This window comes from Arvicanthis niloticus, chromosome 4 (genome assembly GCF_011762505.2).
Source record: "Arvicanthis niloticus isolate mArvNil1 chromosome 4, mArvNil1.pat.X, whole genome shotgun sequence".
Taxonomy (NCBI): Eukaryota; Metazoa; Chordata; class Mammalia; order Rodentia; family Muridae; genus Arvicanthis; species Arvicanthis niloticus.
In genome coordinates this window covers 40345989-40360791 of record NC_047661.1, presented here as the reverse complement: position 1 = coordinate 40360791, position 14803 = coordinate 40345989, and positions in this window count along the sequence as shown.

Sequence of the window (14803 nt, the reverse complement as noted above, 5' to 3'; positions counted from 1 at the left end):
TATTTTTATGTCCCTAATGCTAAATCAGAAATCCCAGGACTGATTCATTATCTACTTGGTTTTGGGGGTGGGGAGGAAAGAGTGTCATTTCCCTTTTATTGAAAATAGATTTTTTTTCTCATGTGATATATGTTAGCATTCATTCTAGCCTCTGCCCCGCAGTTGCCAGGCAACAACCAGGTATGTATGACTCACTATAAAAGGGGCTGTTTGCTCTTCTCTCATTCTCTTACTCTCCTTCTCTCTTACCCTCTCTGTCCCTTCTCTGCCATTCCCCTCTCTCACCCTGTTTCTCTGTGTGTTCCTGCCTGCCCTCTACTCTCTCTTTCCCTCTACTGTCTATTCTCGCTTTCTCTCCCCCCACCCCACCTTTGTCTATCTCTGCTCCCTCCTCAACTCCCCTTCTCATGCCCTCAGTAAGCTCTATTCCACACCATATCTGTCATATGGCTGGTACCTCTGGGGGAAGGAATATTTCAACATGGGCCTGCAGAGGCACCCCTTCCACCTCACCATACCTCACCCTAACAATTGTATCTTCATTCTTTTTTTCCTTTTTATAAAACGCAATAATATATCATGATTAGAGTTTCATTGCCCCTCTATTTCTCCAAGTCCTTCTTCTTCACTTCTCCTCCAATTCATATCCACTCCCTATCTATCGTCATTACAAGACAAACAGGATCCTAAGGAAAAGTAATAAAATGAAGTATAAGATAAAAAAAATCAACACATTAAAGTTGAAAAAAAAAACCTGCAAGGAAAAAAAACAAGAGAAGACACAAGAATCAGAGACCCAGTCATTTCCACAATTAGGAATCTCATAAAAACACTAATCTGGAAGCTATAATATATGTGCAGAGGACCTGGACAGATTCAGGCAGGCCCTCTGCATACTGCGTCAGTCTCTATGAGTTTATATGATCACATTGATTTAGAGGACCTTCGTTTTTTGTAATTCTCTATCTTCTTCAGTTTTTATATTCTTTCAGCTTTTTTTCCCCTGTGGGGTTCCCTAAGCCCTGAGGGGATTTAGATTTCCTAAAGACATCTAAATTAGGGCTGGCTGTTCCAAAGTCTCTTACTTTCTGCATAAAGTCTGGCTATACAGAAGTCTCTGTATTTCTTGCCATCTGCTGCAGGAGGAAGTTTCTCTGATGGCAGCTGAGCAAAGCACGGATCTATGAGTATAGCAGAATGCCACTAGAAGTCATTTTATTGCCATTGGCTTTTGTTGTTCTTTTAACAGTTGTTACTCAGCTATCTAGTCTTAGATTCTTGGTCACCTTAAGAAATGATGAATGTGAGACTGGAGGGATTGCTCAGTGGCTAAGAACGCTGGATACTCTTGCAGATAAGCTGTGCTTGATTCCAGCCCTCACAAGGCAGTTTACAACCAGCTGTAATTCTAGTTCTAAGATATCTGATGCACTCTTTGGCTTCTGTGGGTACCACATGCACTATGTAGAAGAATTTTAGCAGAACCATTGTATCTGGCATGAATTCCAGATTGATGGTACCTAAGCTTTGAAACAGCTTTTTGTTAATGATGCTTATCTGAGATTTTATGGGGTTGCTCCTTTAAAGGATTCTCGGAGTCTTTGTATAATTTAATCTCCAGATGTTCCTGGCAAACCAGGAACTCTAATATGTCTGAGAATTGCTTAAGGTGGTGGTTCTTTCAAGACATCCCCTAGATCAGATAAGAGCTTTTGGTATTCAGAAATTGACTTGCTAAAAATGCCTTTTGTGTAACTATAAAAAGAGCTTCTAGGAAGTGCTTGCATTCAATCCTTGAGAAGCTGATCCCCCTGCTGCTCAAAAAGCCCAATTTCATCCTGCAACATCTTGCTTTCTCTGACCAATCATCCCACATAACCCAGATGGAAGAAAACAGACAAGTAAAATAAAAAAGATAAAATCTTTTCAAAAGTAATGATAAATTTTGGGTCAAATTTTACTGCCCCAAGTTAGTACATGTAACAAAAATGAATCTGCTCAAGACGAATAAACTACATGAAAAGTTCATTGTGAATACAGCTCATCGTAAAAATCACATTTAAATTTGCAGCCCAAGTACTTCTCTTGGTGAAGTAGACATCATGCAATTGTTATGCAAAAATTTTAGAATGAAAAGGTTATTATAGATTTAATTCATTATCATTTTATGAGAAAGAAATTAATTCTTTCTTTGGCTAATTTAAATATTAGCACTAATCATCCTAATGGAGATTACTGAGGACAAAAAGAATGCAGAACAAGCTTGAATACCATTTTTCTGTCTCTAAAGATCACAGTTGAAAGCATCAAGTATTTAATCTTTTTATTTTTCTGTGAAGTAATTTTCAAAATGAGTACTTTAGATCAGTGATCCAATTTAGACTCCATTGACTGCCAAGAAAAATATGTAATTGGCTATAGCTCTTCTGCCATATTTTAGTGTTAAAGTCAAGGCCTTCTGCAAACATTTGAGCAGTGTTTAGTAATGCATGCATCACCATTTAACAAAAGCTCTTCCTGGTGGCTGTCACATGTTATATGTCACTTCTGACAGCCTCTGTGATAGGAACTTTTCCACGTGTTTGTAATAAAGAATTGTGGGTCATTAACTTTTATTCCCTTTGGAAGGATGTACTGAAAATCAGAAAGAGTGGGTATTAATTTTAAATTTACAAGGCTTCCCAAAATTATCTTTATTCAGAAGATCAAGAGAAACTGGGAAGCCACTTAGAACCAGCCATCAAACATCACCTGTTACCTTGGAGCAAGGTTTCCCAGGAGACCCCTGGGAGAAATTTTGTTACACATCATTCTACCAGGGAGAGTAGAAAACTCAGTGTAATTGTGCCTCCATACCCAGAAGACTCACCCTACTACACTCCCAGTTGTTACAAGCTTGAGACCAGCAGATTCTGCAGAACCACATGGACTTGACTTGAACTAAAACATAGTAGATGGAAATATATTCAAGCTAGGCTGGTTATAGAAAAGCAGCCTCAGATTTCAGAAGATCTATCTAGAAGTTTAAATAAAATCCTAGTTCAACAGTAGGACAAAGAGTCCTTTTGACAACGTTCAAAATTACTTCATGATAAAAGCCCTGAAGAAACTGGGAATAGAAGTGTTGGCTTACAGACAGTTCCTGCTAGACTCCTTCCAGGGACCTAGCAACAGTTAGGTGTGGATGGCTTGGCAATATATAAGAAGACTGCTTGCTACCTCAGCACCACTCCTTTCTTTCCCTCTCTCTACCCCCTTTATTCTCTTTCTGTCCCTACAGTGTTCCCAGTCAGCCTATCTATTCTTTCTGTCCTTCTCTGTCCCTACTTCTACGGCCCTACCCCTGCTCCAGGTCCTCACTCCCCTTCCTTCCAAATAAACCTCCCTTATACCAGATCTGTTGCATGGCGTGATTTCTCAGAACACCTTGGCATGACCTGCTAGGTAACTCCTGACCTCTGCCACAGCAGTGTTTCATAACATTGGTACAGAAAGACTTGAGAGGCTCTCCTGGTACTTGTGCTTCTTGTGGGTCTAAATCATATACCCAGGTCCCTTCTTCCAACCTGACTCACCTGCAACTACTGTGCTTTCCAGCTCACTGATTGCTCATCACCCCATCCATCAACAATGATTATGAAAGTTTCCCTTTTGGTCTGAGGAAATGACCTTTCAATGTCTGGCAATCCTCTGATACTCCTCACCTGCCCCATCCCACCATCCTCAGAGCTGCAACCCTGCAGTTTCTGTAGGCCTTACTGGGTAATTCTGCTCCTTTCTGCTCTCTTCTTCAAATCTTCCTGTGAATGATTTCACAGGAAATGAGACTCTTTTCATTCTCTCCTTTCAGCTTCCTCATAAGCCCTGGTACCAGCCAGAGTCTCTCCTCTGGCTTAGCCACTGGCCCCATTGAGTTGTGATAACAATCCACTGAATAACTTGGTCTTCATTTTGTCTTCCCTGGTTCCTGGGGACACCCAGGACAACAGGCTGCAGTGACATCCCACTTCCCTTCAGCCACAGAAACACACACCGTCGATACCCCTCATTCCCTTGGGATGTGTCTCAGGAAACCTCCAGCTTCAACACTGGTACTAAATGTATTCACCTTTCCAATCAAATTTCTACAACTACTACTAGCTATGGGGCAAATGGAAAAAATTTCTCTATTTCTCTTTTCTCTAAGCCCCTTTCCTTCCTGGTTTCAATCCAAGCCATTCCTGAGATATATGGATCATTTGTGAATTTGATTCCAAATTCTAGCTAAAATCTGCTCTCTCCACATAGCCCAGGCTCTTGGTCCACGCATGTGGCCTCACATGCCCCTTCCCTCCTCACCCGGCCTGCACTAGGAGCTCCCTGTCTCCCTGCATAGACTTATATTTTATTCCTGATTTCCAGATTCTCCCCCACATGGACAAGTGATTCTCAAATATCATATATATGCTGTCCTACACTTAGAGTTCTACTTCCTCACTCTTTAAATTTTCTTAATCTCTGATTTCTTTATATCCCGACATCAAAAATAATATGTTAAGTTGTGCTGTAAACTCTCATCTAAGGATTTATAAACTGCTCATTGGGTATAGGTGAAAGTCTATATAATTTGCAATAACATTTGGCCTTTTTTCAGCTCTTGTTAAGGACATAATGTGTATGTAACTCAAATTCAACTCTATCTAAATGCATGGAACTTGGATTTAACTCTGTATATCTGTATATAATTTGGATACAACTGTCATTTCAGAACAAAATATAAAAATAGATCATCTAGGAAAAATGTTTTAAACATTAGCAACTATGTCAGCCACATGGCTCACAACCGGCCATGTGATTTTATCATCTTAAAATGACCACATGGTATGAAGCAACAATTATAAAACTTCTTAGCCATAATGAACTGTTCATTATTGTATCTCTTTTTAGACTAAGATAACAACAAGTCTCATTTCATTGTATATTTGGGTATGGATTTTTGTGTGATGATAATAGAAATTCAGAATTACATTTTTACGACATGCTATGTATGCAATTCAACCCTGATTTAAAATGTTTCTTATTTGATGATGGAATTTTCAAGATCATAAAGGTCTATTCAAGCTAAAAAAGAAGCTCATTTAGAAGTTTGTCTAACCATTTATGTTTTTGCTCATGCACAGCCGCTGCATGCTTGGGTGAATGAATGCTGTTTCTTTCACCTGGTGCCATCTACCCAGACTCAATTCACCTCTCAGTTTTCTGGCCATTGGATCTAATATAATGGAGAGGAGATTCAGATATTATTTAAATATGGATAATTTTAAAGTTGTTTCATACTGTTCTGCTGCTGTTTTATGCTGTTTTATGTTATTGCTAGCTCTGAAAATGTTTTATTGCTCACTTTTTTCAGACACAGACATGTTTTTAAATTCCAGGGTCAAAATAGTAATTAAAGGTCTATGCTCTCAGGGGACAGTTGTCCTGAGAGTCTTTGCCAGAGCCTGACCAATAAAGATGTGGATACACACAGCCAAACATTGGGCTAAGCACTGGGGACCCCAATGAAGAATTGAAGGAGCTTAAGGGGTTTCCAACCCCATAGGAAGAACAACAATATCAACCAATCAGACCTGCCCTCTCCCAAAGCTCCCAGAGACTAAACCACCAGCCAAAGAGTGCACATGGGGGGCCCATGGCTCCAGCTGGATATGTAGCAGAGGATTGCCTTATTCGGCATCACTGGGAAGGATCACTGCTTGGTCCTGTGGAGGCTTGATGACCCAGGGTAGGTGAATGGGAGGGCATGGAGGCAGGAGTGGGTGGGCAGGTGGGGGAGCACTCTCATAGAGGCAGGGGTAGGGAGTAGGGGATAGTGGGTTTGTGGAAGATAAACTGGGAAGGGGAATAACATTTGAAATATCAATAAATAAAATAGCCAATAAAAAATGAAAAAAAAAAAGTCTATGCTCTTCACAGCCAGTCTGAGGCCCCTGGCACATATATAGCAGAGGTATGCCTGGACTAGCCTTAGTGGCTCCAGGGAAGGCCTGGTGTGTGGGGGAGAGCACCCTCTTGGAGGCAAGTGGGAGGAGAAATGGAATGAGAAACCAGGAAGAGGGGCAATGACAGGAATGTAAATAAATAAAATAATTAAAATAAAAAATTCCATGCTCAGATAATCTTAAATCATATGACTTGATTCGAATTCTGGGATGTAACCAACACATGGCTAGTCGGTATTTTTGCTAAGGGCTGGAGAAGATGGAGTCATAGCTTCAGTGTCATCTTGGATAAGAGCAGTCACATAGCTGGCAGACATCTCTGTTATAGGAAGTCATGGCTTCACTGCCATCTTGCTTAAGAGCAGCAACATGTGACATGAGCAGACCAGAAAAACTGGTCTAGAATTGACAAATTACTTACAATATGTAGAATTTATAATATTACAAAAGTATGGATTTTTTTTTTTTACTCTTTAAAAGATCATTTAGTTTAATATTACTTTAGAGGTTTATAACATTGAAAAGGTTTAGAGACCATGGCCAAGAAGCGCTCAAGTGAGGATGCCTCAGTCCCACTTGGGAGGGAGAAAAAACAATCATGGGGGCAGAGGGAGGGAGGGACCTGAATGAGAGAGGGGACATAGAGGGGAAAAGGGGAACTGATCAGGTATGGGATCGGGGGAAGACCATGGGCCTAAAGGTTTCAAAGGTATACTTAAGTAAAGAAAAAGTGTTTCTTTCTAACCTAGGTAACTTTTTTATGCCTCTAATGTGTGTATGTGTTTGAGCATCTTGCCAAGTCCATGGCTTTACTCAAAATCTGCATCCAGGACACCACCAGAGAAAATACCCACAGGTGCTCCAGCGTAGCCTCACAAACTATTCCAAATGGGCCTGTACTTTCCTAGCCACAGATGGTGCCCCAAATCCTGGACAGTAGTAAAACAGTTAGCTCTCTCAGGTCTTGGCCAGCATTCCAGTTTTCTTAGGGTCCCCAAAGACAATCACCCCAAAGTGATCAGGAATTAGTTTAACGAATATGATGATGGCATTCCTCCTCCACAATTAGTCTTTCCTAGTTCCTTATTTTTAATTAAACAAGAAGGGAGAAATGTTGGCTTACAGACAATTCTGCTAGACTCCTTTCAGGGACCTAGCAACAGTAATATCATCACCTGCTGCCATTACTACTTGTACCACCACCAGGTGTAGATGGCCTGGGAGTGTATGAGGACTGCTGGCTACTCCAGCACCCCTTCTCTCTGTACTCCCTCATTCTTTCTCTCTGTCTCCATGTGCTCCTGGCTGGCCTTGTTTTCTCTCCTTTCTGTCCTACTCTGTCCCCCTTCTTTGCCCCTACTCCTTCTCTAGGTCTGCATTCCCTTCCTGCCAAATAAACCACACTTATACCAGGTCTGTTAATGGTGTGATTTTTCAGGGGGACACCTTGTCATGGGTCTGCCAGGTACCTCCTTACCCATGCCTGCCACTGCGTTGTATTCCATCACAGGTAGGGAAATAATACATAATAAATAATAACACATAATAAACAATTTATATGACAAACTCATAGACAATATGAGAGCAAGTGGGGAAACCTGGAAACATCTTTCTTCTAACATTAAAATTGGGATGAGATGAGGAATAAAATATATACAGAGCAAAATATATAAAAGAGCAAAGGAGAAATAAATCATCCTTATTTGCAGGTGATATGTCCTTATATCTAAGAAGTTCTAAAGACTGTACTGGAAAACTCATATCTCATAAACAGGGGAAGAAAATACTCATGGGAGCAAGTAAGGAGACAAATTATGGAGCAGAGACTGAAGAAAAGGCCATCCAGAGACTGCCCCACCTGGAGATCCATCCAGTATACCGACACCAAACCCAGACACTACGGCGAATGACAAGAAGTGCTTGCTGACAGGAACCTGATATAGCTGTCTCCTGAGAGGCTTTGCCAGAGTCTGACAAATACAGAGGTGGTTTCTCGTAGCCAACCATTGGACTGGGCTTAGGGACCCCAATGGAAGAATTAGGGAAAGAACTGAAGGAGCTGAAGGAGTTTGCAACCCCATAGGAGGAACAACAATATCAACCAACCAGAATCCCCAGAGCTCCCAGAGACTAAACCACCAACCAAAGAGTACACATGGAGGGACCCATGGCTCCAGCTGCATATGTAGCAGAGGATGTCCTTGTCTGACATCAATGGGAGGGGAGGCCCTAGATCCTATGAAGCCCCAGTGTAGGGGAATTCAAGAGCAAGGAGGTGGGAGTGAGTGAGTGAGTGAGTGGGTGGGTGGGTGGGGGAACAGCCTCATAGAAGCAGGGGGATGGGATAGGGAGTTTCATGGGTAGAAACTGAAAAGGGGGATAACATTTGAAATGTAAATAAAAAATATCCAATTAAAAAAGGAAGTGTCATGATGCAAAACTTAGTCTTTCTGTATGCCAATAATAATATGCAAAGATCAGAAAATGACCTCTTATATAATAGTTTTAAAGAAAATAAAATTATCTAGAAACAAACTTAACTAAGAAGGTAAGAAGCTCTACAATTAAAAAATGTGATAGAGTAAGAATCCTGTATTAGTAAAAGCAATCTCAGGAGCAGCACCATGTCTATCAAATAACATTGATATTTTTTCACAAAATCAATTTTGAATTTTATATATAACAACAAAAGTTCCACAAATAGCCAAGGCAGTCCTTAACAAAAGGAAAAATATGGAATGCACTACAGGAGCTGGTACCTGGCGTAGGATGGGCACAAACATAGACATGTTGATTAGTGAAACAGAAGACTGAAATGAACACATATAGCCTCAACAACCTATTCTTTGTCAAATGTGCAAAACACATATGCTAGAAAAGAGTCATGCTCTAATAAGTAATGCTGGGGAAGTAGTATACATACCTGTGGAAATATGGAAATGAAAACATTTCCTTCATTGTATAAAAAAAATAAACTCACAATAGATCAAAGACCCCAGTGTCAGAATCTGAAACTTGGGGCTTAAGAGATGGCTCAGTAGTTTATACAACTTGTTGATCTTGCAAAAGACCCCAGTTCCATTCCAAGTACCCACATGTCAGTTCACAGGTTTACCTCCAATTTCAAGGTATTGAACGCCCTCTTCTGGCCTCTTCTGGTACACGGTACACATACATGCAAACAAACATTCATACACATGAAATAAAAATAAATACATCTTTAAAAATAATCTGAACCTCCTTGAGGGATGCAACTTGAAGATACAGGTATAAGCAAGCTATTAGCACCTTAGCATTCCTTCTAGGCAATTATCTAGCAACAGCCAGGTAGGTCTGGCTTTCTATAAAAGGGACTGTTTGGTCTCTCTTCACTCTCTCTGCCCCTTTTCTTCTTCTGCCTTTCTTTGCTCTTTCTGACCCCTTTCTCCTTCTCTCCCCTTCCCTCCATCCACATGTTCCTTGCTCATCTTCTCTCTCTCTCTCTCTCTCTCTCTCTCTCTCTCTCTCTCTCTCTCTCTCTCTCCTTCTCTGCCCCCTTTCTTTCTCTGCCTCTACTCCCGTCTCAACCCCCTTCCTATGCCCCCAAATAAACTCTATTCTATACTAGACCCATCATATGGGTGGTACCTCAGGGAGGAGGAATACCTCAGCATGAACTCGCTGAGGTATCCCCTCCCACCACACCAAAATAAAACATATCACAAGGACCTTCTCAAGGACTTCAGTAGCCTTCTAGGTACTAATTCCAAGAATTGACAAATAAGATTGTTTACACTTTATTTTTTTCTGTATAGCAAAGGAAACAATAGACAGAAAGAAGAAAGAAAAATCTTCATTGGCTAGAGATTTGATATCTAGAACTAAAAATCCAACTGATCCAAATCCAAACAACCTAACCAGAAGACAAACAAATGAAATAAACACTTATTTCCTACAAGATGAAGCACCGATGTGCAGTCTGTACATGAAAAACAGCTAAACCATCTTAGGCATGGGGTAAATGTGGATCATTGCTAAGCTGAGCTTGCACTTCACTGGTATCATAATGACATTAAAGAAAATGGCAAGAACAGATGCTGGCCTAGATTTGGATGAGGGGAGTCTTTGCATGGAGATGGCAATAATACAAACTAGTACAGTTTTTCCAGTAAGAAATACTGAGTATGTGCCCAAAGGAATCTAAGTAGCATACTATAGTAATATCTGCTTCTCCATGTTTGCTGTGGCACAATTCACTACAGCCAGGTTATGGAACCAGCCTAAGTTCCCACCAAATGATTGTGAAAATGTGGTCTATATGCACAGTAGAAGTTTGCTTGATCATGAGGAACAATAAAATTATGACATTTGTGATGAAATGATGTTACCAGAGATCATTACACTAAACAAAGTGATCTATATATGGGAGTGGAAAGTGAGCTAAGCAAGGCAAGGAACAAGAGAGTGTAATGGATACCCTTTGGAAGAACATAGAAGGAACTGTTGTTTGGGAGTGAAAGAAGGACCAGAAAGAGGTATAGTGATAGCAGTGGGGATGGTGAATAAAAAAATACATAATTTCCAAAAATGAATTCACAATGTATCTTTGTTAAAGTTTCTAACGCTGTGATAAAACACCATGTCCTCTTGGCCTCAAGCAATGAGTGTAACACTATCAGAACTGAGCCCTTGAGTGTAATTAACTCCCCTGCCTGGCCTCCTGAGAAAACAACAACAACAACAACAACAACACAACAACAATAAAAAATCAACAAAAATGTAGATAGATATTTTAGAAAACTGTTCATAACATGCATAACAATGGTTAGATTTAGATGAAGCTTGGAGAGATTGTAGAAAATAAGCCTTCTTTGCTTCTAATACCAATATTCAGCTTTTGTATTCCAGCCTACCCAAAAGAGCCTTCCTTGATGCTCAGGTACTTTTTTGCAGAGTGTAGCATATACTAGAACCTGGTCTTGATCCTCTTGTGTGAATTGTCCTCGTGTAATACTCCAGGATTCTGTTTGTTGTGTCTGAGGCGCTTCTCCAGGCACAGAGCACACACATGGTCACTCGAAGTGCCAGGCAGAATTTCAGGGAAATGGTTGCCTGGTGATATGCAATGAGGGTAGGGTTCCAGTTGCCCTTGGCAAATGTCTATTGTATGGAAGTTCCCCACAAGTTCCAGGCAGAGACTCTTAATGTACCGTGCCACAAAGTTTTTAGTCCAGCCCTCCTTGATCACACCAGCTTTTTCCCTATCATTGTCTTTCATTTTCAGAATCACAACTTTCACTCAATTCTTCATCAACATAATTGTCACTTGAATCAGAAAGAGAAAGTTAGTCCTTGCTAAATTCTCCCTCATCAGACTCAGAATTTTGTATAATATCCACTTGTTGAACTGAGTAGTGAGTTGACCTCAACTGTTTACCTGTTGAAGTGCTCTGTTCATTACTTGCTAGCTTCATGGTCAATTTCCCCCTGAAATTACTTCAAAATACATCCAAAACAGATATTTGCAATTGGCAGCCATTTGCATTCAGCTGACATCATGCTAGCGTGAGACTTAGCAGCGATTGGGTGTTATTTTTAGCTTTGGTAACAAGGCATCTGCTATTCCTGCTATACTGGGAACACGGTATTATAGACATTTATGTCATTCCCACTAAAATGGGAACACTCTGGTATAGATGGGGATGGACAAAGGGAAGGCATTCCATCAATGAAGCCTCAGGATGCCATCATGTTTACTAAGTTTAGATCTTTAAGTGTGGCTGCATTAAAGTCATCTGTGTTTCTGCCTTCACCCATTCTACTGTATGTAAACCTTCACCCACTGCAGTGCTGGTAAGCCCAGTAAATTCTTTGGTTCCCAAGGTGAACGTTAGTGGAATCACACCTCTATTTGTGTTTGGGATCTTAGGAGGAGATGTAGACAAGGTTTATGTCTCCCCCATAATTTTAGCAACACTGAATTACTTAGAATTTACCAGATGCATACTCTCGTTCTGGTTAGGGTATGTGTTGATGGAATACAGATAAGTATGATGGTTGTTTCTTTCAGTGTTAGTGTTGGATAAGAGATAGGAACTTATGCTCTAAAATTAAATGGGAGTCTGAGGTTCAGCACTTTTTTCTTTCAGATTTTTCTCCTCTGTTTGCTCATTAGAAAGTGGAGATTACCCTATGACTTTTGAGATGATTAAATATGTGAATGACTTTTAGTAAAGTGCTTGACACTCATAGGGGAGTGATTGTTATTCTCACTATTGATTGCTGGCTGAAGATTTATCTAAATAAAGCAACATTATAGACTAGCTGAATAACTGTCCTGCTGGAGATACTTGATCCCAATAAGAGGGACAACACGAAGTATTCTGGAGAACAAGGCTCTTGAATCAAGTCCTTAGCCCAGATGGCAGGCACCTGACAAAAAGAAAGCTAGAAAAGGTTGTTGCAAAAGCACCAACTGCAGGAATGAGTTTGAGTGGCTGGTCAGGCTTTCTGAAAATACTCCAAAAATATAACCATCAGTTGCTTTTATCTTTGGTTACCATCCAGAGATTAAAGGTAAGTTACTATTGCTAAAGACACCATGCTCTTCATACACTGGGTCCAGAAGCCCCAGAGCTAGACCTGACCTAAAGCCTCCTTCCTGAGGAGTAGCTTTCACAGTATCAGAAGATGCTATGCAGCTGCCAAAGGTAGGAAGCAAACAACAGTTCTACCCAGGTATGATACCTATGAGCCATAAAAGTCAGCATGACGTAATAGCTCCAAGACTGTAGTAGTGGCACACATATCTTGACAGTAACCAGTAGCTCTCTAATTGGAGTCTGCATTATCCTGGTCCTGCTGAGCTTAAATACAGGAGTGTGGAGAGGGAGAAGGCCCTTCTATGAGGATTTAGAATTACTGCACTTCTAGATGATACTCAGTGACACAGCTCTCTTAGCCCATCTTCAATGAAACAGTTGGTGCGCATATACTTTTTTGGGGGTGACCAAGGGCTATATATGAACCTTGGAGAGTGGGTAGGAGTTTTCGGGGTGAATGTAAAATTATTGGCTAGAGTTTAAAGCAATGTAAATGTATCATTTATATGGAGAGAGCCATTCCAGGAATCCCAGGTACTTGCTGGGTGGGTTCCTTGTTGCGGTTAATATTTAAAACGGCATGGTGCAATCTGGCATTCTCAGTTGATGACCACCCAACAGGACTGGATCCTCACAAAGTTGGATCATCATTTTAAACAGTTTTTTTTCCCACAGCCCAACCTGCAAGATGCTGTAGCCAAGCACACCATTGGCTTTGGACTTGAGACAGAGTTGCCCCACGTTCCGGCTCACAAGTTCAAACCCCCAGCCCTACACACAGCCACCTATATTTGTCTCGATTTCTCTTTCTACTTTTTCCAGGAGTTAAAAAGACAGAAAGTTGCACCCCTCCTGCTGCCACCTGCTGGGCTATGGCAGTCCACAAGCAGGGGCAATGCATAACCTGGGCAAATGCACGGGGAAGAGGGACCTTCCAGTTGGGCAAGGAATCAAGGGTGGATTGTGGCTGGCAGCCGGACGGGATCCTTCCCTCAGGCCAGGCATCTAAATGGAAAGGACCCACCAGATGCACACTTCCAAGTTCAATCATTGAGGCAGACTGCATGTGCTAGCCTGCACAGAGCTGCAAGAACTAAATTACAGGCAAGATGGGCAGAGCTTCGCTGCTATACATTAAGATTGCACATGGCTAGGATGATACAGCCTAAAATTTCATGCTTCTCTCTCTAAAAATTGTTTAAATGCTTCTTTTCCCCTAATAACAAAAATAACTAAGAGAATATTCATGCTTTTAGCCCAAAATTGTTTACAGATTAATTACAATCATAATTTTTTAAGCTTCAGATAATCATCTTGGATCTATCTCCCACAGGAACACAAGCAGAGGGGAAGGGGGAGCCAGCCAAGGGACCAACAGATGATCTCTCTGTCTTGCCTGGAGGGAGCAGGTAGAGGGGGTTAATGAGGTCTTCCTCCATTTCCTTGGTCAGTTCTTGGAGAGTGTAGTTATGTGGATCAGAGTAGCTATCTAGGCATGGTAAACTTTGACTTTAAGCAGTCAACTTCCTAGGGAAGTCATGGATCTGATGAAAGCCTACAACCACCACTGAACTAAACCAGTACAATCCCTAGAGTATACATTCTACATTCTAAATATTTCCTTTTTTCCATTTATTATTTATTACCATTAATTTGTGCTCTTAATATAAAAATAGTCTTAAAAGTATACTGAAGGTAACTATTTGTCCTTATACCTCCAGATAAATGCCAACTTCACCACATTAAGGAAAATTGCCTTTGCAATAAATGGAGAGCATTACAGAAAACCATAACCAACCCAAATGCAGACGTATGGTGTCTAGTCCCAGTAGAAATGTCTATAAGACAGCTTCTATATCTAAGGTTCAGGAAAGATAGAAAGGGTGAGATCAGAGAGTTTTCTGTGAGATCGTATCTCCTAGGAATGCCAGACACTACACCAATAAGTCTCATCAATATGACTGCCTAAATGTGAGCTGAAGAAAGAAAACAATAATAAACATGTTAAGGTGGAAAGATAAAGCTCATATGGCCTCAACTCTACACAAAGAACTACAAGCAACTAAGGGCTGCTGAGAGCAGGAGAAATAGTCTTCCCCAGGGAAGAGCACAGTAATTGTTTATCTAATACCAAATAGTTATCTCTGGAAACATATATACAAGTAACATTATATATACTGATCAGATTTATATTTATGTATTTAGGAGTGTGTGTGTGTGTAATGTTAATTAACAAAAAAA